The sequence below is a fragment of the Manis javanica genome, chromosome X (assembly GCF_040802235.1).
Source record: "Manis javanica isolate MJ-LG chromosome X, MJ_LKY, whole genome shotgun sequence".
Lineage (NCBI taxonomy): Eukaryota > Metazoa > Chordata > Mammalia > Pholidota > Manidae > Manis > Manis javanica.
In genome coordinates, this window is record NC_133174.1 from 116,615,794 (window position 1) to 116,643,357 (window position 27,564).

Genomic DNA, 27,564 nt, shown 5'->3' on the forward strand with positions numbered 1-27,564 from the left:
TACTTGCCCTCTATACCCATTTTGCTGAGAGTTTTTATCATGATTGGATGTTGAATTTTGTCAAATGCTTTTTTGGCATCTATGGAGATGATCATGTGGTTTTTGTCTTTCTTTTTGTTGATATGGTGGATGATGTTGATGGATTTTCCAATGTTGTACCATCCTTGCATCCCTGGGATGAATCCCACTTGGTCGTGGTGTATGATCTTTTCGATATATTTTTGAATTCAGTTTACTAATATTTTATTGAATATTTTTGCATCTACAGTCATCAGGGATATTGGTCTGTAATTTTCTTTTTTGGTGGGGTCTTTGCCTGGTTTTGGTATTAGGGTGATGTTGGCTTCATAGAATGAGTTTGGGAGTATTCCCTCCTCTTCTATTTTTTGGAAAACTTTAAGGAGAATGGGTGTTATGTCTTCTCTGTATGTCTGATAAAATTCCGAGGTAAATCCATCTGGCCCGGGGGTTATGTTCTTGGGTAGTTTTTTGATTACTGTTTCAATTTCTTTGCTGGTAATTGGTTTGTTTAGATTTTGTGTTTCTTCCTTGGTCAGTCTTGGAAGGTTGTATTTTACTAGGAAGTTGTCCATTTCTTCTAGGTTTTCCAGCTTGTTGGCATATAGGTTTTCATAGTAATCCCTGATAATTCTTTGTATTTCTATTGGGTTCGTCATGATGTTTCCTTTCTCGTTTCTGATTCTGTTGATGTGTGTTGATTCTCTTTTTCTCTTAATAAGTCTGGCTAGAGGCTTACCTATTTTGTTTATTTTCTCAAAGAACCAGCTCTTGGTTTCATTGATTTTTTCTATTGATTTATTCTTCTCAATTTTATTTATTTCTTCTCTGATCTTTATTATGTCCCTCCTTCTGCTGACTTTAGACCTCATTTGTTCTTCTTTTTCCAATTTTGATAATTGTGATGTTAGACTATTCATTTGGGTTTGTTCTTCCTTCTTTAAATATCCCTGGATTACTATATACTTTCCTCTTAAGACTGCTTTTGCTGCGTCCCACAGAAGTTGGGGTTTTGTGTTGTTGTTGTCATTTATTTCCATATATTGCTGGATCTCCATTTTAATTTGGTCGTTGATCCATTGACTATTTAGAAGTGCGTTGTTAAGCCTCCATGTGTTTGTGAGCCTTTTTGCTTTCTTTGTAAAATTCATTTCTAGTTTTAAACCTTTGTGGTCTGAAAAGTTGGTTGGTAGGATTTCAATATTTTTGAATTTACTGAGGTTCTTTTTGTGAACTAGTATGTGGTCCATTCTGGAGATTGTTCCATGTGCACTTGAGAAGAATGTGTGTCCTGTTGCTTTTGGATGTAGAGTTCTATAGATGTCTTTTAGGCCCATCTGTTCTAGTGTGTTGTTCAGTGCCTGTGTGTCCTTATTTATTTTCTGTCTGGTGGATCTGTTTTTTGGAGTGAATGGTGTGTTGAATTCTCCTAAAATAAATGCATGGCATTCTATTTCCTCCTTTAGTTCTGTTAGTATTTGTTTCACATATGCTGCTGCTACTGTGTTGGGTGCATATATATTTATAATGGTTATATCCTCTTATTGGACTGAGCCCTTTATCATTATGTAATGTCCTTCTTTATCTTTTGTTACTTTCTTTGTTTTGAAGTCTATTTTGTCTGATATAATATTGCAACTCCTGCTTTTTTCTCCCTGTTAGTTGCATGAAATATCTTTTTCCATCCCTTTACTTTCTGTCTGTGCATGTCTTTAGGTTTAGAGTGAGTCTCTTGTAGGCAGCATATGGATGGGTCTTGTTTTTTTATCCATTCAGTGACTCTATGTCTTTTGATTGGTGCATTCAGTCCATTTACATTTAGGGTGATTATGGATAGGTATGTACTTATTGCCATTGAAGGCTTTAGATTCGTGTCTACCTTACTTACTATGAGTCTAACTTCACTTTCTTAATATGCTATTACAAACACAATCTAAAAGTTCTTTTCTTTTTCTCCTCCTTTTTCTTCCTCCTCCATTCATTATATATTAGGTATCATATTCTGTACTTTTTGTCTATCCTTTGATTGACTTTGGGGATAGTTAATTTAATTTTGTATTTGCTTAGTAATTAGCTATTCTACTTTCTTTACTGTGGTTTTATTTCCTCTGGTGACAGCTATTAAACCTTTGGAACAAATACATCTATAGCAAGCCCTCCAAAATACACTGTAGAGACAGTTTGTGGGAGGTAAATTCTCTCAGCTTTTGCTTATCTGAAAATTGTTTAAACCCTCCTTCAAATTGAAATGATAATCTTGCAGGATAAAGTAATCTTGGTTCCTGGCCCTTCTCCTTTTTTGCATTAAATACATTATGCCACTCCCTTCTGGCCTGTAAGTTTCTGCTGAGAAGTCTGATGATAGCCTGATGGGCTTTCCTTTGTGTGTGATCTTATTTTTCTCTCTGGCTCCTTTTAATAGTCTGTCCTTATCCATGATCTTTGCCATTGTAATTACTATATGTCTTGGTGTTGTCTTCTTTGGGTCCCTTGTGTTGGGAGATCTGTGGATCTCCATGGCCTGAGATACTATCTCCTTCTCCAGATTGGGGAAGTTTTCAGCAATTACCTCCTCAAAGACACTTTCTATCCCTTTTTCTCTCTCTTCTTCTTCTGCTACCCCTACAATGTGAATATTATTTCATTTGGATGGATCACACAGTTCTCTCAATATTCTTTCATTCTTAGAGATCAGTTTTTTTCTCTGTGCCTCAGCTTCTTTGTATCCCTCTTCTCTAGTTTCTATTTCATTTATTGTCTTCTCCACCATATCTAATCTGCTTTTAATAACCTCCATAGTGCTCTTCAATAAGTGGGTCTCCAACTAGACTTCATTCCTGAGTTCTTGAATATCTTTCCATACCTCCATGAGCATGTTAATGATTTTTATTTCATACTCCCTTTCAGGGAGATTCATGAGGTCGATGTCATTGAAATATTTCTCAGGAGTTGTATTAATAATTTTACTTTGAACCAGTTTCCTTTGGCATTTCATATTTGTATATGGCACCGTCTATTGTCCAGAAGCTCTAGTCCCTGGAACTGCTCAGCCCCTGAAGCAATGTTGGGGGTCGCAGGGGAGTGGTATTGGTGCCAGGGGCGAGGAAAGAGCAGTTTCCTGCTTCCCAGCTGTTATGCCTGTCTCCGCTGCCTGAACCAGTGGGCCAAGCACACAGGTATAAGCCTCTATGCTTTGCATTTGTACTTGCTGTAGACAGATCTTCCCTCTGGCTAGCCTAATGCCAGGGTAGGGTTTGCCAGTTTATGAGCCAGGTTGGGCTGGCCGGGAGAAAGGTGCATTAGGCTGTATATCATCGATGAGGTCCTTGAAGCTGTGTAGCCAGCCAGGGAGCTGCAGCACCTGGAAATTGTGAAAGCTCCCAACCTGCAGGGCAGAGTGCTCCCAGACAATTTTGTCTACCAGTACTTTCTCCTGAGCAGTAAGCTCTGTGCAATCCTTGTCCCTTTAGGGCTTACTTGTAAGGAAGTCTCTCAGACTGCCTGCTTTTCTTTTGTCCCAGAGCAGCCAGAAATGAATCCCTGCTTTCCCCAAGTGGCTGGAATCTCAGTCTCTCCAGGAGTTCTGCCTATTTTAGCTCTCCAACCCCCTAATCATGAGAGTACCATGCAAGCACCATGAAATTAGGCTTCTGCTCCCAGAGCAGATCTCCAGAGTTAGGTATTCAGCAGTCCCAGGCCTCCACTCCCTCCTGCTTTGATTCTCTTCTTCCCACCGGTGAGCTGGGGTGGGGGAAGGGCTTGGGTCCTGCCAGGCCACAGCTTTGGTATGTTATCCTGTTTGTGAGGTCTGCTCTTTTTTCCTGATGTATGCATTCTGGCGCAGCCCTCTTTCCTGTTGCTCTTTCAGGATTAGGTATATTAATTATATTTTCGTATTATATGCGGTTTTAGGAGGAAGCCTCTCTCTCACCTCTCAGACTGCCATCTTTAATCCTCTCCCTAGAGCCCACCTACTTTAATTCCCTACAGTTGAACCAGGTGAAAAATGTCACTTGCATCCAACTCTACAACCAGCCCAGAGTCCAGCCTATATGGAAGGAATGAAGTTCAGCTAATTCCCACAAAAGTATTGTATGCAGACTTTCTCCTATCCAACAAGTCAAATTTCGAGTCAACAAAATTTCTTTCACAGTTCCATCTTTTACTCTTCCCCTCTGCACTACCACCTTTGGTTACCTATACTCCATGGTTGAAGGCCTAAATTTAAGGCTTAATGTTCTGCATTGCCTTGATATCTGGTAAAACTGTAAGGGCCTCAAATGGTCTAAATAGCATGTTCTCCTCCCCACTGTGCTCCTAAAGATCAAGTATCCAATCCAACAATCCTCTTTACTAAGTGGATCAGGTGCAGTTTCTGCTTATTTTTGGATAGTGGGTTTCAGTTTTCTGCAAGCTCATAGAATTATTTAAACAAGCCAGTCACATTTTCCTATGGACACTAGGTATTACCTCATCCTCTTAATACTCTAAAGCCTACCTCCTACAGCCCCTACATGTTCACTCTGTTTTCAAGTACAACCCCCATGTGGACCTGCATGGCATGCTATGTCCTTCTCCAGAGCTATGAGTATGTGACTAACATTCCTGGCTATCTCATCTGTCCAGCATCTGGTATCATATGTTTGGCAGTCTTGGCATCTTGAACTGGATATCTACACCATGACCAATTTAACCTGGTTAGCTTTGTCTAATTCTTCTTGAGTAACTGGCTTCGTGATATGATGAAGGCCACCTAGAATGGAATCACCAGTTGCCAGTGGGCTTGTGCTTCAGCTTCAGTAGTACTTTGTTGTCTTTGCCAGATGTTACCGTCTCTCTCCACCCTAAAGTGCTCTTGCCCTCACGATGAGAATTGCTTGTTAACTGACTATGCCTCACCATGATGTGTTGTTGGACTTAACCTGTGTTCGGGAACTGTTCTCTGAGGCTCTCACCTATAAAGGTGCTGACAACAGCACTTTAATCAGTTAGCACTCAAGTTCTGCTTACCAAGATCAGGCTAGAGATCTCTGTCAATGTGTACAGCCTCATGCCCACCAGAGGCTGCTTGGACATTGTTTGATTATGCACCCCTAGGATGGTCTTGAGAATGGCCCTTTGTTTGTTAGGCTGTGGAAAAAGGATCCCTAACCTGTGGGAAATGAATACGGCACCCCAGTTGCCTAAAAACGTTGTTGTTCAAGCAAGGTGGTAGTCTTGTCCATTTCCTAAGCTGCTGTTTCCCTTACTGCTACCGTGTAGGCTCTCATGAGCCCCAAAGATATCAAAGTACATATTAATGGTATCCATGGCCTAGGTGCTGATAAAAAAAGAGATAAATGTATTTGGTATTAGCCCCTTCAAAAACACTGAAGAAGTTAATTACTCTCCCAATACAAAACCCCTAGCCAGTGTGCCAGGGCTTGCTTAGTGCTGTTGCTTACCAGCATGTGAGGAGCTAATCTCACAGTCACGGGGCTGAATGACTCCCCACCTGGTCCATTAACAAAGTAACTTTACTGGATGTGGACAAGACCCAGGGAGATTGACACTCCCTGGAAAAGGAGGAGGCAGCCTATGAGGTCAGTCACTGGGCACTCAAAGTTTTCCCTATAACCCAACCAGAAGGTCTGTACTATGGGTGACCAGATGGAGACAGAAACTTAAAGTTATGATTTCACATAGCTAAAAGTCTGACATATTCTGAAGGAAAAGAGAAAAAAAGTAGCTATTAGGTGGAACATTGAGGTCCACACTCCTAGCAGCAGACAGTTCACCAGGACCCTTAAATATGTCTACTTTGCCTAGGATTGTAACAACAAAGACCCTATTCTTTAATGGGCTATAGGGGAAAACATCCATGGTACCCCAAGGCGCATTGAAGGAGTCAATTCAAATCTGACTTAAGCCTGGGGTCCTTAAGCTCTATAAAGCACCCATTGCCATTGGGAGTCCCTTAACAATGACAATATTGATTAGAGGATCTCTGGAGGAAGACATTTATAAATATGAGCAGGATAGAGGGGACATTTTTGGCAGTATATCAAGTTGTGGTGGAGGAATAGGAAAGAAAAAATCCTGGATACAGGGAAGGAAGCAAAGAACAGAAACAGAGGTCCACAATTTGACCCAACTTGAAATTCAAAATTTACTAAAAGAAATTTTACAAGAAAAAGATAAAAAGTTGATGATTGGCTTCTGCACCACTGAAATATAAGTTCTGAATTAACTTTAATATCTGGCAAGACTTCATGACCTTAATCAATACTGCAGTTGAGAGTGCAGTATAAATTTAAACATGGCACACCCTGTAATCTTAAAGACATTACTAAATATAAAACAGAAGGCAAATATACATACTTCACTTTAGTCATTAAAGTAATCCTTTGTGTAACTCCCCATGGTCATAGCACCCATTGACCTAATGTTGGGACAAATCCATAGTGAGTATAGACACTCTAATATAATGAGCAGTAAATTAAAATTAAAGTAAGTCTTTGGCACAAAAATTGGCTTGAGAAAATGGGACTCCATGAATCATACCCCCAGTTACAATAGGCAATATGGCCCAATATAAATTAAAACAGGGCCTTCAAGGATTGAAACCCATCATACAAGACCTAATTAGCAAAGAGGTGATCATCCCCACTGTTTATCGTTTCAATAGTCCAGCTGCATGTTCTTAAGCTTGGAATGAGTGGCATCTCATAGTAGTTAACACAACCTTAATGCTCTGGTCCCATCCATTAAGGCCTTCATATGTAAGACTCAGTATTGTCAAAACTACTAACTCTATTCAGTCAGTAACTGCAACATATTTTGGTATTATAAAAAGTTGCTAATTGGCTTATAGATTTGGCCAATGTGTTCTGTTTGGTGCCTACTTCAACAGCCTTCTATTCAGCTTGTCTTCACAACCAAGAAAAAGATACTTGGCTAACCATGGGATACCTCAGTAGCCTTGCCATCACACACAATCTTTACAGGCAGGATCTTAACTACATCAACCTTGCTCCATGAGCACAGGTACGACATTACATGTATGACATTCTCTGAGGGGAAAATTCATTTGCCATATTTATTCAGGACATACAAATATGAAAGGGTTAACAAAAAACGGATGGGCCATTGTCCCATACATAGTGCAAGGGTCATGCCACCTTGGTTAAATTCCTAAAAATTATTTGGTAAACAAAGGATTATTTGTTCCATCCCTCATACTATTAACAGACAAGTACTGATCCTTTCCACATCCTCAACATTAAAACAAGCCCAACATCTCTTAGGCCTTTGTAGGCGCTGGAGGCAACACATTTCTCCTTCAAAATTTTATCTACTCTCACCTAGGCTATTACTTGCAAATCAGTCTACCATGAATGGCATCCCTTCCAAAAAAGTTCCTAGAATATGTCCAAATTGCCATATAACAACCACTCCCATTAGTGCCTCTGAGACTTCATTTTACAGGTGTTAGCAACCTCCTCTTGTGCCTCCTATAGTCTCTGGACCACCCACATTAATCAAAAGTTGCCCACAGACTTAATGCAAGAAACTGCCTTCCTTGGTCACCAGCTATACATCACTACATTGGCAACTGCTGGCCTCCTAGTCAGCTCTTTTGGAAGGTCAGGCTCTCAAAGACTCTGGATCCACAACCCTCTGCCTTCAACTGACCATTATACCTTGAGTTATAAAAGCACCTTGAGAGCTTGGCATGGCTAAGGCCTCCTTGCTACAGAATACAGCCAAACCTGGGTCCTCTGGCATATCTCAGCTGCAGGAAGAGGTGGACTCCTCCCTCTCAGTCCCTTGTCAGATGCCATGGTGTTGGAGGGGTCACCCCTCTTACAGACCCCTTGGCTACCCAGAGAGTCACTTAGGATCAACTGAGTGAACAGTAATGGAAGTTTATACACCTTATGGACAGTATTGCCACCATAAAGGTGATGGAGCTCAGTGGGGGAGTTGTTGCTTTCTCTTCCCATACCAGGATGTTCCTGATGAGGGACCAGGACTAAAGGTCAGCACAACAGACCACAATCACATAGTTACCTCAGCAGTGGATGCCCTGGCCAGCAAATGGCCCCACCTGCATATTCTTTCAAACTCTTAGGCCATTGCCTAAAAGTTTTTCCACTGGAGTAAACAACTCTGGGAATCTCTTGCCTCACAGATACCCAAAATATAAAGGTAACAGCTATCTCTACGATACTAAGGCCATAATACAAAGCCTCTCAGGACACTCCTTATCCACTTCAGAGCTCCAGACATTGCTGATAGTGATCAAAATATTCATTTCATTTCTTAAAGTACAATTGTGGGCTCTTGAAGAAAGCATTCAATGGACTGTCCACCTCCCCCATAGGTACCAGGCAGCTGGTTTGGGGAATGGGCTCCTCAAAGGATGCCTATGTAAAATGAAAAAGGGTCACATGGACCCCCTTCAGGATGTTCATTATTGGCTTGGTCTTTGGCTAAACTCACAACCCCTAGTAGTTAGTACAAATTTACACATGTACTCCCTCTCAATTGCCTTTATTGGCTATAAAGGGAAACACCTCTAAAGTTCATGGTTTTTACTACCACCTCACCATATAGTCCTCTCCCTTTAGGTCTACAGCTTACTTTCATCTAATTCTCTAGAAGTCTTAATCATCACCTAGGTTTAAATTCTTATCAAAGGGTTAATTGTTATGTAAAGCCTAAATTAAAAGTAAGGCCCAATATTATGTGCTTCCTTGACATCCAATGAAATTGGGAGGACCTCAAATGGTCTAGCTGCAAGTTCCCCTCCTTTGTATGTTCCCACAGATAAGGTCTCCTAGCCAAACAACCCTCCTTATCCAGGAGACCAGGCACAGTTCCTGCTTATTACTGAGTAGTGGATTTCAGTTCCCTGCCAGCCTACAGAATTATTCAAACAAGCCAAGCACATCCTCCTGTGGGAACAAGGAGGGCACCACACTCTCTTAATACTACAAAACCTGCCTCCTACAGTCCGTGGTTTACTCTGTTCTCGGGTACAACCCCAAGTGGCCCTGTGTAGTATGCTGTGTCCTCCTTTCCTGGGCTGTGAGTAGATGTGACGAATAACTACTGTTAATCTCATCTGTCCAGTATTGGGTGTCATGTGTTTAGCCATACTCATAATCCTAGGGCAGAAATTCCTCCCCCAGTGGAGGAAATAAGTGATTAAAACACAACCTTTCATTGGGTCACCAGTAAGCACAGATGAATGCCAAGCAACCATGCTTTCAGGAAGGCCTGTTCTCTGCCAGGCATGGAAAACAGGAGGCGGGCAGGAGATGAATTTCATTTGGAATAGAACAAGATGTGTCAGGGTAAATATGGATCATGTGGGAAAATGATGTACAAATGAGTCAGGTTTGAGAAATGTAAGCTACACGATCTTCTTCACCCCAGACTAGAATCATGAGTCATGAGAATTAAAGGTAGAAAAGTAAAAGGAGAGCAAGGTAGGGGAGTTTAATTACCACTCCCCAAAATGTTCCTAAGGACTGTGAGACAGGAGGTAAATGACTCAAAAGAGCAAGACAGCAGGTGGATAATGCACAAACACGTTTAAATAGAAATCAGAGTTTTATTTAAACAGAGGGAAATGCGTATTTGTAAGAATGACAGAAAGTGAGAAAAAGTCTGTTACAGATGAGCAGGAACTATTTCTTTGTTCTTTTATTGTTAGATGTGATCACAGACCCTAATGAGCAATGGGTCCATGCAATGAATATAAGAGCCCAATAAGAGATGTTAGGAACATTCATCCAATCTACTAATCCCTTACCTCAATTTATAAATTCAAAATTGTTTGTAATTTTTCTCTACCACAGTATCATAATTAATTTACTTTACCTGGAATTAACTACCCTGAATAATAAAGGACTTCTGCTTAACATTTTAATAAGTATTTTTAATGGCTATCTATTGGAAAGCTATGATTCCATTACACCCTTTTAAAAATTAGATTCAGGGCAGGGCTTCCCCATTCAGTTTGAAACCTGGCAGCCTAAAATAGGAGCAAAAATGAACTCTGGAAATTTTTATCAGTCTCTACACCTATTTCCAGGAAGTTGCATCACAGCAGTTTTCGAGAAAGTTGCTTTTACAGCAAGCATTGGCTAGAACTTCAGATGGTGACATCATTATTTCCAGAGCAGGTGAATACCTCCAGCTCAAGTCAATGTCTTCATCCCTTTTATGAAACCAGCACTGAAGCAAGAAACAAATATGGGAATTACTGTGATTCCCTCCCTGCAAACATTTCTGATTTAACTACAATTGTTTCTTAGTGCCTGTTACATAGTAGCTGGGTATTCTTGTAATTACAAGGAACTACCTTCCTGCCCTGCTACCCTTCAATGAGATTTCCCTCAGTTGTCTTGCACCTGTGATAGATCCACATTGCTTTTCACTCTGCCCAAGGACTGACTAGTCTCTGTTGTCTGGGGGGGAAAGAAAATAAATGTACCCAAGGCACTAAAACAATGTATTGCCAAATAAGAGGGGTTAGTTTGATTGACTTAGGAATTCAGAGTTGGGAAGTCAAGAAATAAAGAAATGGTTTTGATCTGATTTCTTTTTTTTCTCCTCACCTAGCATCTAGCAGAATTCTAAGTGCACAATAAGTTCCTAGTGATTGTTTTTATACTAAGTGTGCCAACAGATGACTCTACAAATTGCCCTCTATTCATGTTTTTTCAGCATTTTCCCAGATAATACTCAAACCCAAACCCAGTGCTGGAGAACAGAGAACTTGACAATTCATTCCTGTACATTTCCTTAATAATATGTATTACCTTTCCTTTTTATCTAGGTTGGATGACAGGCAGTCCTGCTTACCTGCATAGTATGTAGACTAGAGATCTGGTTCCAAACCTGCAGATTATAGATTTCTGGGCAACTAAATTATTTATTTACATGGTACATGAATCTAGAAGCAAATTGCAAGCATGTGCTCTGCAAAGGATAAGATAGGATAGGATAGGATAGGAGTAAAATAAAAGAAAAACAAGGGCCTTCATTCATTAAAAAAAAAAGTTAAGACATACTGGTCTAGATAATCACTTGGGTACTCTACTGACAATTAAATATAAAACAGTTAACAAATGGTTTCTATATTCCAAAAAGTTAATTTTAAATTCAAAGCTCTGACATATCATTTCCTGACTGCTGCTCTTGCTCTGTGAGTCTTAACCCTTACCATGTAGTTTAATAGCAAATGTCTCGAAATGTAAACAAAATTCCTTATTCTGTTCATTTTTAAAAACATGAACATATACAAAAACAAAATCACAAAATTGCATATGGAGTCAAATCTCAATTCTGGAAAAGAAAAAGACCACAGGAGAACAAAGTGAAATTATGGCTGATTTATATTTTCTTCTTTACAAATTTTTATATTTTGAAAATTTCTAAAACAAACACAAAAATAATTTTTATCATAAACCAATGCCTTGTAAGTTTCCTTAGGGGAAAGAAATCAGAGAATAATAATGTGCTGCTGCAAATCCAAGAGTTATGAATTCCTCTTTTTTTTTTTTTTTTACTAGAAACCATGCTGATTATCAAAGTCGCATTTAACTTTTCCTCCTGGGATTACTTTGTATATTGTTATCCAAGTCAACACTACTGAAAGCTAAAGTAACCAGAATGTTTTGGAGGATTATACGTTTGTACCTTCTGCTTTCTGCTTGTATAAGAAAGAGTAAGGGTAAGTGAAGGAGACTCTGTTAAGGACTTACTTAAATTTTCACCAAGTCAATTCAACTCCCTCCAAAAAAACAAAACAGGATCAGAATTATTTAGATCTAACTCACTCTACCTTGCATCCAAGATCCAAAAGTGCCTGCTGAATCATCAGGCTTTCTCATTAACCGTATGTTACTAGACTATTGACATTCTTGACAATCTTCAAATTCGAGAACACCACGACAAGAAGATTTATAAAGAGCAAGAAACAAGTTGAAAATGATGTCTCATTCCAATATTTCTGGGTATGTATGACTAAGAGCAGTCACTAATTAAATGATTTAACTCCCTCATACAAATTATAAGGAGCCAACTTAATTCAAATTTGTGTCAGGAAAGTTACAAAATATTCCCTGTTGTGGACCTTCAGGGTATCTGGTAAATGACTCAAATCTTAAATGCTATTTATTCTTGTGCAATTGGTAATCTGCTCAGTCATTTAGGGCATATGATTAAGCACCTATTACATGACCATTTTTTTATTTTAAAAAGACCTTTATGAAAGAATATAAATATTTTGAATGTTTGCAGTTTATCTGTTTATTGTACACATTGAGAGAGACTTCTGATATTTTCATAGCTTATTTCCCACTGCAACACACACTTAACTTTTAGCTTTGGTATATATAGTGCACTGCCCTGAGCATTTGCATTTGGATGTTGTACCTGTCTTCTCTCTAGGTTTCAAAGGTCTATTTGTGTATTGGTGAAACTGGACTGTTAACTCAGCAAATAACACTACGATAAAACTGTAGTAAAAATGCCCTGAATTTTTCTGTGTGGAAATCATTTGAGGAACACATTGTGAAAAATAGCAAAATGTTATCAAGTAACAATGTTGAATGATTATATACCTAGGAGATAGATCAGTAACATGTCCTTGTGACATGTGAATGTGTTATTTCCACTATGTGTAAAAATGCAAGGTAACAAGATAGGATTCTTTTTAATTTCAGCTTTCTTCAGTAGAGGTGAGGCCTTCCTCTTGTCCCATCATAACTAACCCAGCAAAAGAAACTACAAAGAAATGCAGTTCATATGAGGAAGCTGAAGGTCAGGTAACAGTTCCAAGAAACTGAATTTTCTCTACTATTTTTCAGCTGACACCTTTGCCTTGGCCTTGTTTAAAGAGTCAAGGATTTGGAGACAGATACTACAGTTTGAGTCCTAATGGAAAAACTTATAATTTGTTTAACTTTGGGCAGCATGTGTAATTTCTTTGAACCTGATTTTTCTATAAAATGTATAAACATTGTATAATATAATATCTATATTAGTATCTACAAAATAACCAAAGCATTTATGCAATAGTAATAATTCTTCCCTGGCCTATATGTTATAAAATGTTATACAAATATTACCACTATTCATAGTAGTGCCCAATCTTCAATTCCCTTTACTTTCTTTAGAGAATTTAAGAGAAGAGATATAAGCTTGTTAATAACCAGGACCTTACCATGAAAAGTACAACTCACTATACTAAGCAAAATTTCTTGCACCTACTATGTGGAAAGCTTTACGCTAGGGAATGATATGATATTACCCTTCAAAACTTTTTGTCTTTTTTTGTGTGGTAAAATCTAGATAGCATAAAATTTACCATTTTAATCATTTTAAAGTATATAATTCAATGACATTTAGTACATTCACAATGTTGTATGATCACCACCATTATCTATACCCAAAATATTTTCATCGCCTGAAAGGAAATCCAATACTGTTTAAGCACCCACACTCATTTCCCCCACTATTCAGGAAATATCATGTACATGGAATCAATATGAGGCCTCGTGTGGCTCTTTTCACTTAGCATAATGTTTGGGGGATTTTCCCACAGTGCAACATGTGTCAGTACTTTGTCCATTTTTATAACCAAATAATATTCTAGTATATAAATAAACCACATTTTGTTATCCATTCACCAACTGATGGGCATTCCACTTTTTGACTATTATAACTAATACGGTTCTGAATATTTCTGTACAAGGTTTTGTAGGAATATAAGCTTTCAATTTTTTCGGGGATATATATGAAAGGAATTTAGATATATTTTATGTATATATATATATATATACCTATGAAGGGATTGTGAGTCATGGAAATTCAATGTTTAAATTATTGAGGAACTGTCACAGTTTTCCACAGTACCTGCACCAGTTTACATTCTCACCAGAAATGTAGAAGTGTTCCGGTTGCTCCACATTTTCACCAACACTTATTATTTTCCTTTTTTTATTATAACCACCCTAGTAGGTATGAAGTGGAATTGTGTGATTTTGATTTGCCTTCTCTAATGACTAATGACAATAAACACCATAACATGTACTTGCAGCCATTCATTTATCTTCTCTGGAGAAATGTCTACAGTTCTTTGCCTATTTTTTAAAACTGGGTTGTGTTTTTTATTGTTGAGTTGCACAAGTTTTTATATAGTGCTCAATACTAGACCTTTATCACATATATGACTTGCAAATATTTTCTCTCATTTTGTGGAATCTCTTTTCACTTTCTTAGTGTCCTATTGAAGCACAAAAGTTTTTCCAAATTTGATGAAGTTCAATTATCTATTTTTTTCTCTTGTTGCTTGTGTTCTAATAGTCTCTTGCCAAATCTAAGGTCGTGATGTACCCCTGTTTTCTTCTAATACTTTTTTATAGTTTCAGCACTTACATTCTTTGATCCATTTTGAGTTAATTTCGTATATATTGTGAGAGGTCCAACTTGATTCTTTTGCATGTGGATATCCAGTTATCCCACCAATATTTGTTGAAAAGACTATTCTTTCACCATTGAATGGTTTTGGCACTCTTCTAAAAAATTAATAGCCATAGATGTGTATCGGTTTATTTATGGACTTTCAATAATTTATTATCTCATTGGTTTATATGTCTATCCTTATGCCGGTACACACTGGTATGACTGCTGTAGATTTACATTGTTTTGAAAACTGAAAATTGAGTCATTCAACTAGGTACTTTGTTTTAAATATTGTTTTGGCTCTGTGAAGTCCATTTAAATTCCAATATATTAGAGTCCCACATAGATTTTAGGATCAGGTTTTTTATTTCTGCAAAAAAAAGTTGGGATTTTGATAAGAATTGTACTGAACCTGTTTATTGCTTTGGGGAATATGGTCATCTTAACAATATTGAGTCTTCCATTCCATGAGCATGGACTCTTTCCATTTCTTTAGGTCTTCAATTTCTTTCAGCAATGTCTTGCCATTTTCAGTGCACAAGTCTTCCATCTCCTTAGTTAAATTTATTCCAAAGTATTTCATTCTTCTGGATGCTATTATAAAATGAATTTTCTTCATTTCCTTTTTTACTGTTTATTCTTAGTATATAGAAATACAACTGAATTTTGTGGGTTTATCTTATATACTGCAGCATTGCTAAAATCATACAGTAATCTTTTCTGGATTCTTTAGGTTTTAATATATATAGTATCATATCATCTGCGAATAGTGGTGGTTTTACTTCTTCCTTTCCAATTTTAATGCCCTTTACTTATTTTCCTTGCCAAACTGATTTGATTTGAACTTCTAGTACAGTGCTGAATAGAACTAGCAAAAGTAAGCATCCTTGCCTTGTTTCTGATTTTAGAAAGCTTTCAGCCATTTACCATTGAATATGATATTAGCTGTGGGTTTTTCATAAATCCCTTTAATCAGGTTAAGGAAATTCCCTTCTATCCCTAAGTTGTTAAATGTATTTATTTGTTAAGGATTGAATTTTATAAAATTCTTTTTTTGCATTAAAGTGATAATGTAGTTTTTGCCTTCTGTTCTATTAAACTATATTACATTGATTGATTTCCTTGCTGAATCACACTTGGATTCCTAGAATAAATTTCACTTCGTTACAGTTTATAATCTTTTTAATGTACTACTAGATGCAATTTCTAGTATTATGTTGAGAAATTTTGCATCTGTAGTCATAAAGGATATTGGTTTGAAGTTTTCTTTTCTTACAGTGTCTGGTTTAGTATGAGGGTACTACTGGCCTTGCAGAATGAGTCAGGAAGTATTCTTTCCTCTTCTACTCTTCAGAAGAGTTTAAGAAGGATTGGTGTTAATACACCTTTCTTTCAAAGTTTGGTAGAATTTACCCCTGTATATAACCAGTTGCTTCCCTCTTGCTATTTCTAAGAATATCTTTGTTTTTGCCTTTTAACATTTGATTATAACATGTCCTGATAGAGATCCCTTTCTGTGTATTCTACTTGGAATCTGTTGAGCTTCTTACATGTATAGATTTATATCTTTTATCAAATTTAGGAAATTTACAGCCATTATTTCTTCAAGTTTTTTCTTCCCTTTTTACCTTTTTACTCCCTCATTCTCAGACTCCCATTATGCACATGTTGGTGTGCTTAATGGTATTCCATTGTGTCCACTTTTCTTTATTCTTTTTTATTTCTGCTCCTCAGACTAGATAATCTCAATTAACCTACCTTCACATCCACTGATTCTTTCTTCTGCCTGCCCTATGTTTCTGCAACCCACTCTAGTAAAATTTTCATTTTAGTTACTGCACTTTTCAGCTGAAAAATTTCTCTGTTTCCCTTTTATTGAGATATAATGACATTTAATGTTATATGTTTGATACATTTAGGTAGTTTTATCTTTTAAAAATATTCTCTATTTAGTGTGAAATTGTTCTTCTGTTATCCTTCAGGAAAGTTTCTAATAATTTATTTTTTTGTGGGTATGGACCAATTTCCTTGTTACTTTGCATGCTTTCTAATTTTTTGCTAAAAATTGGATATGTTTAATATTATAATACAATAACTCTGAAAATTAGATTCCCTCTCCTCAAGATTTTGGTTACTTACTGTAGGCTTTAGTAATTTATTTAGAGATTTTTCTAAAATACATTTAAAGACTGTATCTTTGTTGTATGTGGTCTCTGTAGTCTCTGTTCTTTTAGCTTATGGCCAAATAGTGGTTTGACAGAAATTTCCTTAAATTCCTAGAGGAAAAAAGAAAAAGAAGAAAAAACTACTCTCTTCTTTGCAAACTGGATCTTTGTTGGACATTACCTCAACACTTTACCAACCTCTTAACAACTCTGCTTAGCTTTTGTAAATTTAGGAAATTTATAGTCATTATTTTAGGAAGAGTTGTCTTTGAGGTATTTTCAAAAATATATGTGGTTTTGGGAGGAGATTTCCTCTGCTCTACTCATGCCACCATCTTGGCTCCGCCTCTATAGTCATTATTTCTTCAAAACTTTTTCTTCCCCTATTACTCCCTCATTCTCAGACTCATATTATACATATGTTGGTGTGTCCTATTTGTGTTGAGCCCAAAAATCAGCCACAGGTGAAAGCTTAAGGATGTCACAGGTCTTCTCTGAGCATGTGCCTCACCCTGGCAATGCACTTGGCTTTCCAGGTTCCCTGTTATTTGTGAATGGTTTTCAATGTCCTTATTCACAAAATAACTCTTTCCTCAGATTTTCTGCACATACTTTCAACATGTCTTCTGTTTTCTCCAACAATAATATTTTCCCCCAGGCAGCAGTAGCTTGTTCATTTGCCTTATTTTTTTTTAACAAATACCCTCTGTTTAGCTCTTTTTCATCCTGAGAGACTTCTAAGTTAGGTGAAGCAAAGACAAGCACCTTGTGTCAGGATTTTAGGTAATCCTCGTATAAGTCAAAACAGACAAACACATTTTCTTAGGAACAAGCTCTGCTCTGCTCCCTCTGAAAACAGTTACTCATACCAAGAATGTGAGTGCTGTCTTCAAGACAACTACTATGCCAGGGAGAAGAGTGGGGCAAAGCTAAGTGAAATACCATAAAGTTCTACTTCTATGTTTAAGTCGCCTTTTTCTTGATTCAGTTATTGTTTGCTTGTCGTAAACTTTTATTTTATTTTCCATTTCCAAAAAAGTTCTTTTTGACAGTTTTCACTTATTTTTCAGTGTTTATTTGGAGATATCAGCCCTTGAAGCTCCCTTCTCCACCATTTTCATTCTCTGATCATTTTGTGAAAGTAGCAGATGGGTGATAGGATACGGTCAGTAGGAAAGGTAAAGGGAATAATCAAAGGTGATGTGACTTACTTTTGCCTATACACTATTTTACCAATCATGTATCATTCCTATCATGGTGAACATACAAAAAGGTTCAACAGATACGGCTCTCATTGTCATTCATATTGTTGAAGGCCAAATTATCTTTTGTTTTGTAATATTAGTAAAGAAAGATAAGAGCAAAGTATGTGATTTTGCCAGAAAATTTATACATAGAAGAAATCAGACTAGTCAGATTTGGAAGAGAATTTAAAGGTATAAAAAGTAATGTTGCAGGAAGGGGGCCTCTGGAGTCAAGTTCTAATATCTGAAAGGAAAGGGGAAGAAGTAGAATTGGGCACAGGGTCAATTCAAATTATAATGCAGACCTACAAATCTTTGCTCAGTTCCACCAGCATAAATATCCTACAGTGGACCAAAATGATTGGGCCCTTATACTGAACCTTAATAAGTCATTGGTTATGGCTTGCCCTTGGAAGGATAAGATCTCCGAGAGGTGATGCTCCACAACTGAATCTGTCAACAGCTTTACAAAGTCTGAATGATACATCTTTGAGAATACGATGAGTAGAAATTTTAGCCTATATTAGGCACATGTTAATGTAACTGGCACTGATTTGTATGCAGATAGGACTCTGAAAAGAGGTGTATAGCAGAAAGTTTAAATTGATGTCCAGATATCAGTAAGGATAAACACTATAAAGGACTATGCCATTTCAGAGCACTTCACTGATGCTTCTTAAGAAAGCAGATTTTAAGTCAACTTATGTTTCAAAGAAAAATAAAGAAACTTGATAATGGAAAGAAGCTCCACAGAGGAACTGTGCAAAGATGATAGACATCAATATATTATTTAACAACCATTCTTGGTTCTTGTGCTTCTCAAGGATGAACTAGGGACAAGATAGATGCAGTTTTATCACTAAAATTTTTTTACATATACCACATTAGGAGCCTGTAGAGTACATTACTTTTCTTGTTTTAATTTATTACTCTTTTCAATCATAAAACCATATATCAACATACCCCTCTGCTTATCAAAAAATGACATTAAGAATACATAACTCAGAAACCAGAGAACAATGGAGGTGTGAGAAGGGAGGCAGAAATCTCCTCCCAAAACAACATGTAATATGAAAATATAGCAAATACTAATCCTAAAAGAGTGACCACAAGAAGACTGCAACAGATGACCTACATCTGAGAAACAGAGATATCAAAGAAAAGGATAAAACAACAAAGCCATGATTCAGTGGGACCCAAACCCTCCCCTCACCCTAGTGCACCAGTAGGAGGAAAAGAAACAGAGCAGGGAGAGAGGAGAAGCCCAGGACTGCTAAATACTCAGGCCTGGAGATCTAGTCCCAGAGTATGAACTCACATTGCATGTTTCTCTGAAGATTAGAGGGATTGGAAAGCAAAGACAGGCAGAATACTCAGAGAGACTGAGATTCCAGCCACTTGTGGAGAAGAGGTACCCACAACCAGCTGCTCTGGGACAAAAGAAAGGCAGGTGCTTTGAAAGACTTCCCAACAGTGAGAGGGCTGCTAAAGGGGAAAGTAGTATGCAGAGCTCACTGCTGAGGAGAAAGGACAGGTGGACAAACTCATCCCAGCACACACAACCCAGCAGGTTGGGAACTTTCAGGAGCTCAAACAACCTGGCTGGCAACACAGCCTTCAGCCCCCCACAGCAATACGCAGCCTACTGTTCCATATTCCTGACTGGCAACAGCTTGCAAACATGCTGCCCCCACCATCATGCCAGGCCAGCTAGAGGGCAGCCCCAGATAATGCAGCTAAGAGGACATATCCAAGAGGATGCTCCATGAACGCTCAGCTCACTGCCCTGGAAGTGAAGGCAGGCACTGTGGCCGGGAAGCAGAAAAGAGCTCTTTCCTCGCAGCAGGCACTGGCACTGCACAACTGTGACTCCCACCATCACTCCAGGTGCTGGGTATCTCCAGAGAGTAGAGCTTCTGAGCACTAGGGGGCATCACCTACACAAATAAATTATTCCACACTATTCCACATGATTATGAAAAGGCAGAAAAACCTTGTACAATTCAAAATCACTCAAACACCTGAAAGAGGGTTCAGTGAAACTGAAATCACCAATCTTCCTGGTAAAAATTTCAAAATAAAAATCATAAACATGCTCATGAAGCTACAGAAAAATATTCAAGACCTCAGGGAGTAATTCAAGAAAGAGATAGAAACTTTGAAAGATACAGCACCTGAAATGAAACATACAATGGAGGGATTTAAAAGCAGATTAGATGAGGTACAGGAGATGGAAACTGAAATAGAAATTAGGAAACAGGAATAAAAAGAAGCTGAGGCACAAAGAGAAAAAGGATCTGTAGGAATGAAAGAATAATAAGACAACTCGGTGACCAATTCAAAAAGAAAAATATTCACATTATAGGGGTACCAGAAGAAAAAAAGAAAGAAAAAGTGATAGAAAGTGTCTTTGAAGAAATAATAGCTGAAAATTTCCCCAAATCAGGGGAAGGAAATAGTCTCTTGGTTCATGGAACTACACAGATCTCCCAACACAAGGGACCCAAGGAAGACAAAACCAAGATATATAATAATAAAAATGGAAAAGATCTAGGACAAAGACAGAATATAAAAAGCAGCCAGAGAGAGAAAAAAGATCACATACAACGGAGAACCCATGAGGCAATCATCAGACTTCTCAGCAGAAAACTTACAGGCCAGAAGAGACTGGCATGATATATTCACTGCAATGAAACAGAAAGGCCTCGAACGAAGAATACTCTACCGAGTAAGATTACCATTTAAATTTGAAGGGGGGATTAAACAATTTCCAGATAAGCAAAAGTTGAGGGAATTTACCTCCCACAAAACAACTTTACAATGTATTTTGGACGGACTGCTCTAGATGGAAGTGTTCCAAAGGCTAAATACCTGTAAAAAGAGAAAATAAAACCACAGTAAAGAAGCAGACCAAATAATTACTAAGCAAATGTAGAATTAAATCAGCTACCCACAAAGTCAGTGGTGGGATACACAAAAAGTACAGAATGTGCCACCTAACATATAAAGAGTGGAGGAAGAAGAAAAAGACGGGAGAAAAAAACAACCATTACATTGTATTTGTAATAGCATAATAAGTGAGTTAAGTTAGATAGACTATTAGATAATAAAGAAGCTGCCCTTGAACCTTTGGTAACCACAAGTCCAAAGCCTGCAATGACAATAAGTACATATCTATCGACAACCACCCTAAATGTAAACAGACTGAATCCACCAATCAAAAGACATACAGTTAGAGAATAGATGAAGAAGCAAGACTCATCAATACATTGCCTACAAGAGGCTCACTTCAAACCCAAACACATACACACACTAAAAGTGAAGATGGAAAAAGATAATTTATGCAAACTATAGGGAGAAAAAAGCAGGTGTTGCAGTACTTGCATCAGATAAAACAGAATTCAAACCAAAGAAAGTAACAAGAGACATAGAAGGACATTATATTATGATAACAGGGACATTCCAACAAGAGGATATAACCATTATAAATATCTATGCACCCAAATATGTGCAACAAATACTAACAGAATTAAAGGGGGAAATAGAATGAATGCATTCATTTTAGCAGTCTTCAATATGCCACTCACTCCAAAAGACAGATCAGCCAGTCAGAAAATAAGGAGTCAGAGGCAGTGACAAACACATAAGAACAGATGAACCTAACAGACATCTACAGAACACTCCACCCAAAACAAACAAGAAACAAATTCTTCTCAATTGCACATGGAACATTTTCCAGAATAGATCACATACAAGGTCACAAAAAGAGCCTCAATAAATTCAAAAAGATTGAAATTGTACCAATCAACTTCTCAGACCACAAAGGTATGAAACAAGAAATAAATTATGCAAAGGAAACAAAGAAGCCCACAAACACATGGAGGCTTAACAACAACATGGTCCTAAATAATAAATGGATCAATGACCAAATAAAAACAGAAATCCAGCAATATATGGAGACTAATGAAAACAATAACTCAACATCTCAAAATCTTTGGGACACAGAGAAAGCCTTGCTAAAAGGGAAGTATATTGCAGTAAAGGGTTACCTTATGAAAGAAGAACAATCCAATATGAACAGTTTAAACTAACAATTAATGAAACTATGGAAAGAAGAACAAATGAGGCCCTAAGTCAGTAGAAGGAGGGACATAATAAAGTTCAGAGAAGAAATCAATAAAATTAAGAAGAATAAAACAATATAAAGAATCAATGAAAGCAGGAGCTCGTTCTTCGAGAAAATAAACAAATTAGATAAACCCCAAGCCAGATATACCAAGAAAAAAAAGAGTGTACACACATAAACAGAATCAGAAGTGAGAAAGGAAAAATCACTGTAGACACCACAGAAATACAAAGAATTATTAGAGAATACTATGAAAAATTATATTCTAACAAACTGGATAACATAGAAGAAATGGACAACTTTCTAGAAAAATACAATGTCCCAAGACAGACCCAGGATGAAACAGAATATCTGAACAGACCAATTACCAGCAATGAAATTGAACTGGTAATCAAAAAATTACCTAAGAAAAAAATTCCTTGACCAGATGACTTCACTGCTGAATTTTATCAAACATTTAGTGAAGACCTAATGCCCATCCTCCTTAAAGTTTTTTGAAAAGTAGAAGAGGAGGGAATATCTCTAAACTCATTCTATGAGGCCAGCATCACTCTAATACCAAAACCAGGCAAAGACACCACAAAAAAAGAAAATTACAGATCAATATCTCTGCTGAACATAGATGAAAAAATACTCAACAAAACAGTAGCAAACTAAGTTCTAAAATACCTCAAAATGATCATCCATCATGGTCAAGTGGGATTTCTTCCAGGAATGCAAGGATGGTGCAATATTTGAAAATCCATCAACATCATCCACCACATCAACAAAAAGAAGGACTAAAACCACATTATCATCTCCATAGATGCTGAAAAGGCATTCAACAAAATTCAACATCCATTCATGATAAAAATGGTATATCAACAAAATGGGTATAGAGGGCAAATACCTCAACATAATAAAGGCCATATATGACAAACCTGCAGCCAACATCATACTTAGCAGTGAAAAGCTGAAAGCTTTTCCACTAAGATCAGGAACAAGACAAGGGTGCCCATGCTCCATAATTATTTTCAACATAAAATAAATACGGATGTCCTAGCCATGCCAGTCAGACAACAGAAAGAAATAAAAGGCATCCAGCTTGGTAAGGAACAAGTTAAACTGTCACCGTTGGCAGATGACATGACATTGTACATAAAAAAACCCTAAAGAATCCACCCCTAAACTACTAGAACTAATTACTGGATTCAGCCAAGTTGCAGTATAGAAAATTAACACACAGAAACCTGTGGCATTCCCATATACTAATGATGAACTAGCTGAAAGAGAAATCAGCAAAATGATTCCATTTACAACTGCATAAAAAAGAATAAAATACCTAGGAATAAACCTAACCAAGGAAGTGAAAGACTTATACCCTGAAAACTACAAGACACTCATGAGATAAATTAAAGAAGACATCAATAAATGGAAATACATCCCATGCTCATGGATAGGAAGAATTAATATTGTCAAAATGGCCAGCCTGCCTAAAGCAATCTACAGATGCAATGCAATACCTATCAAAATACTGACAGCATTCTTTAACTAACTAGAGCAAATAATTCTAAAATTCATATGGAACCACAAAATACCCCAAATAATCAAAGCAATCCTGAGAAGAAGGATAAAGCTGTGGGGATTATGCTCCCTGACTTCAAGCTCTACTATAAAACCACAGTAATGAACACAATTTGGTACTGGCATGGGAACAGACCCACAGATCAATGGATAGAATAGAGAGTCCAGATGTAAACCCACACATATATGGCCAATTAATATACAATAAAGGAGCCATGGATATACAATGGGGAAATGACAGCCTCTTCAACGACTGGTGTTGGCAAAACTGAACAGCTACATGCAAGAGAATGAAACTGGATTATTGTCTAACCCCATACACAAAAGTAATCTCAAAATGGATCAAGGTCCTGAATGTAAGTCATGAAACCATAAAACTCTTGGAAGAAAATATAGGCAAAAGTCTTCGGAATCTAAACATGAGCAACTTTTTCCTGAACACATCTCCTCAGGCAAGGGAAACAAAAGCAAAAATGAACAAGTGGGACTACATCAAACTAAGAAGCTTCTGTACATTAAAGGACACAATGAGCAGAAGAAAGAGGCTTCCTACAGTATGGGAGAATCGTAAAGAACATATCTGATAAGGGGTCAACATCCAAATTATATAAATAACTCACATGCCTCAACACCCAAAAATCAAACAACCCTTTTAAAATCAAATAACCCTATTAAAAAATGGGGGGAACATGTGAGCTGACACTCTCCAAAGAAGAAGTTCAGATGGCCAACAGGCACATGAAAAGATGCTCCATATTGCTAATCATCAGTGAAATGCAAATTAAAACCACAATGAGATATCACCTCATACCAGTTAGGATGGCCAACATTGAAAAGCTAGGAACAGCAAATGCTGGTGAGGATGTAGAGAAAGGGGAACCCTCCTACACTGCTGGTAGAAATGTAAAGTAGTTCAACCATTGTAGAAAGCAGTATGGAGGTTCCTCAAAAAACTAAAAATAGAAATACCATTTGACCCAGGAATTCCACTCCTAGGAATTTACCCAAAGAATACAGGATCCCATTTCAAAAAGACATATGCACCCCTATGTTTATCACAGCACTATTTACAATAGCCAATACATGGAAGCAACCTAAGTGTCCATCAGTAGATGAATGGATTTAGAAGATGTACATAGACAGAATAAAATATTATTCAGCCATAAGAAGAAAACAAATCCTACCATTTGCAACAACATGGATGGAGCTAGAGGGTATTATGCTCAGCGAATTATAAGCCAGGTGGAGAAAGACAAGTGCCAAATGATTTCACTCATTTGTGGAGTATAACAACAGAGCCTAAACTGAAGGAACAAAACAGCAGCAGACTCACAGACTCCAAGAAGGGAAGAGCAGTTACCAAAGGGAAATTGTGTGGGGAGGGAGGGCAGGAAGAGAAGAAGGGGATTAAGGGATATTATGATTAGCATACATAATGTAGGTGGGGCATGGGGAAGGCTGTATAGCACAGAGAAGACAAGTAATGACTTCATAGCATCTTAATATGCTGATCAGCAGTGACTGTAATGTGGTATGTGGGGGCACTTGATAATATGAGTGAATGTAGTAACCACAACGTTGCTCATGTGAAACCTTCATAAGATTATACATCAATGATACCTTAATAAAAAAGTAAATTAAAATAAGAATACATAACCCAGGTTGAATCCCTGAAAAAGAGTTATCTAATTTTAATGATTATGCCAAGTAAGATTCTAAAAGCATATCTCATTTTATTTTCCAGAAATATTACACTGCTGATCAAGGGATTAGTAGAGCATCATATCATGAACATAATGCTCTCCTTCATGACATGTTATAGAAAAGGTACAGAAATATTAAGTATATTAAACATCCATCAATATTAATGGCTAGATAATGTTAGGTTATCAATGAACTCTGGCTCCAAATTGAATAATTTCTGTCTTCGAAATTTTTAAATTCATTTTTCCTGCTAACCAGTGTTATAATAGAACACTTATATATTTTTTGTCTTTGGAAAAATGTGTACTCCTATAAAAACCTGGAGAATAAGTAAATGTGTCTTTTCTAAAATAAAATGCATCTGGTAGTTTTTAAGGATAAAGTAATTAATTTGTATCTCATATTTCTTGGTAGCTGAAAGGAAAATGCCAAGACTCTTAGAACATTGGCTCATTTGTATGTAAGAGTGAATTTCCCAATGAAATTGATACAACCCTTAACAGATTTTTTTTCTGAACCTTCTGTTCTTTGCCAAATATCTTTATGCTCATGGCAATACTCTAAAGCCTTAATACAATTAAGAAGACAACTTAAAATTTTCTTCTGAATTTACAATCTACTACAGTGTATCAATTCAAATTTAAAAGTTCCTAGGCCAAGTAGTCCTTACTTGTGGTAAATTACATAAATGCAAATAATATGAAGATTATACATTAACACAGATTGAATAAAATTTAGTCAGCACTAATTATTATAATCTAACAAGAACATCAGAAGGAGCATAAGTTTCCCAAGACAATAAACAAAACCATTCTTAGATTTATGGGCTTGATGTGATTAGTAATACACACAAGTACAAAAAATTCCTGGTACCAGTAGGAGAAATACTTCTATTTTCCCAGGGTTATTCCACAGCACAAGAAGATCTTATACACGGTCCCTTAGAGCTCCATAAACTCCCCCTCTTTCAATACAAAATTTCACCATTTGAATTTTAGGAATGTCTATTTTGCATCAAAGAGAGAGGAAAGATGTATTCATTCAGTCAGCCATTCAAGAAATAGTTTTAGTGCATCTACTATGACAGGAAATAGACAAATATATATGTAGTTATTTAGTAAATTAAAAGTTGGTAGATGGTATGCAAAAGGATAAAGAAAAGAAATAAGAAGTGATATAGTGGAGAAAGTGGAGGGGTTGCCTCACAGCCAGAATGCTTCATGGGGCATACAGTCAGGGATAGGATGATCTAAAATTCTAGGAATTCTAGACTTCTTTCAGGGACTAATATAAACAGGACAGAGGATATCATGGGATTCATTCAGAGAGTGTCAGAACACATAATAGAGATGAAGTTGGGACACTGAGGGGTCCAGAAGGGTGGTCGGTCAATGTCCTGTCCCCTGCCCTGCCCCACTGCTTCAGTCTTGCCAATGATTTCTGGGAAAGAAGGAAATCTTATCCTGCACTAATGGAGCTCTGGAACTCCCTCTTGACACTTCCTGAATGCAATGTACAGAATTTCACATGATAAAATAGAACATGTGTTTTTTTAACATCTTAGAAATAGCCAACAATCTATTCAATGAAAACCAAAGGAAATATTTCTGTAACTATAAATAAAGCCTCACACACACTATTTGAGAGATTGCAAATGTTAGTGGCACAATGACAGACTATTGATGGAATTCTTATCTTGAAAAACTGTCTAAGTTCATGGGGCTAGAAACTGCAGATAGAATTTACTTCATGTCTTATAGATATTTTGTTGGATAGCACCATATAAAGCAAAGTACAGTAACATGTTTGGTTCACATTTATTCTTGAGTTTCTACAATATTTTACTGTCCACCAACATAAAATCAAGTAATCTGAGACATTGGAAAGACTTTATTGTGGTATCTTCAGTAACTTTTATATACTGTTTCCTTTCATAATTTGCGATGCAATAATGATTTTTGTTATAAATTTCTTTATAAATATTCTTACTGATGGATGATGCATGTATTTAAGCATCAATAGACAAGTAAAGTTATCCACGGGTGACTAACAACCTTGAATAAACACCACTTCACTCGGTTGCTATCCATAGTACCTAAGAAATGCAATTACATGCTGGGACCTATTATCCCAATTAATGGACTGTTTTATATTCACTGTGCATTATATTTGAAACACTTTAGAGGCCTGGCCTTCACTTAGCTACAGGCAAAGTAAAATTTATAACAAATAAGCAAGAAAAGGCTTTCATTTACTTACCAAGATATGTAGCGTGTAATTA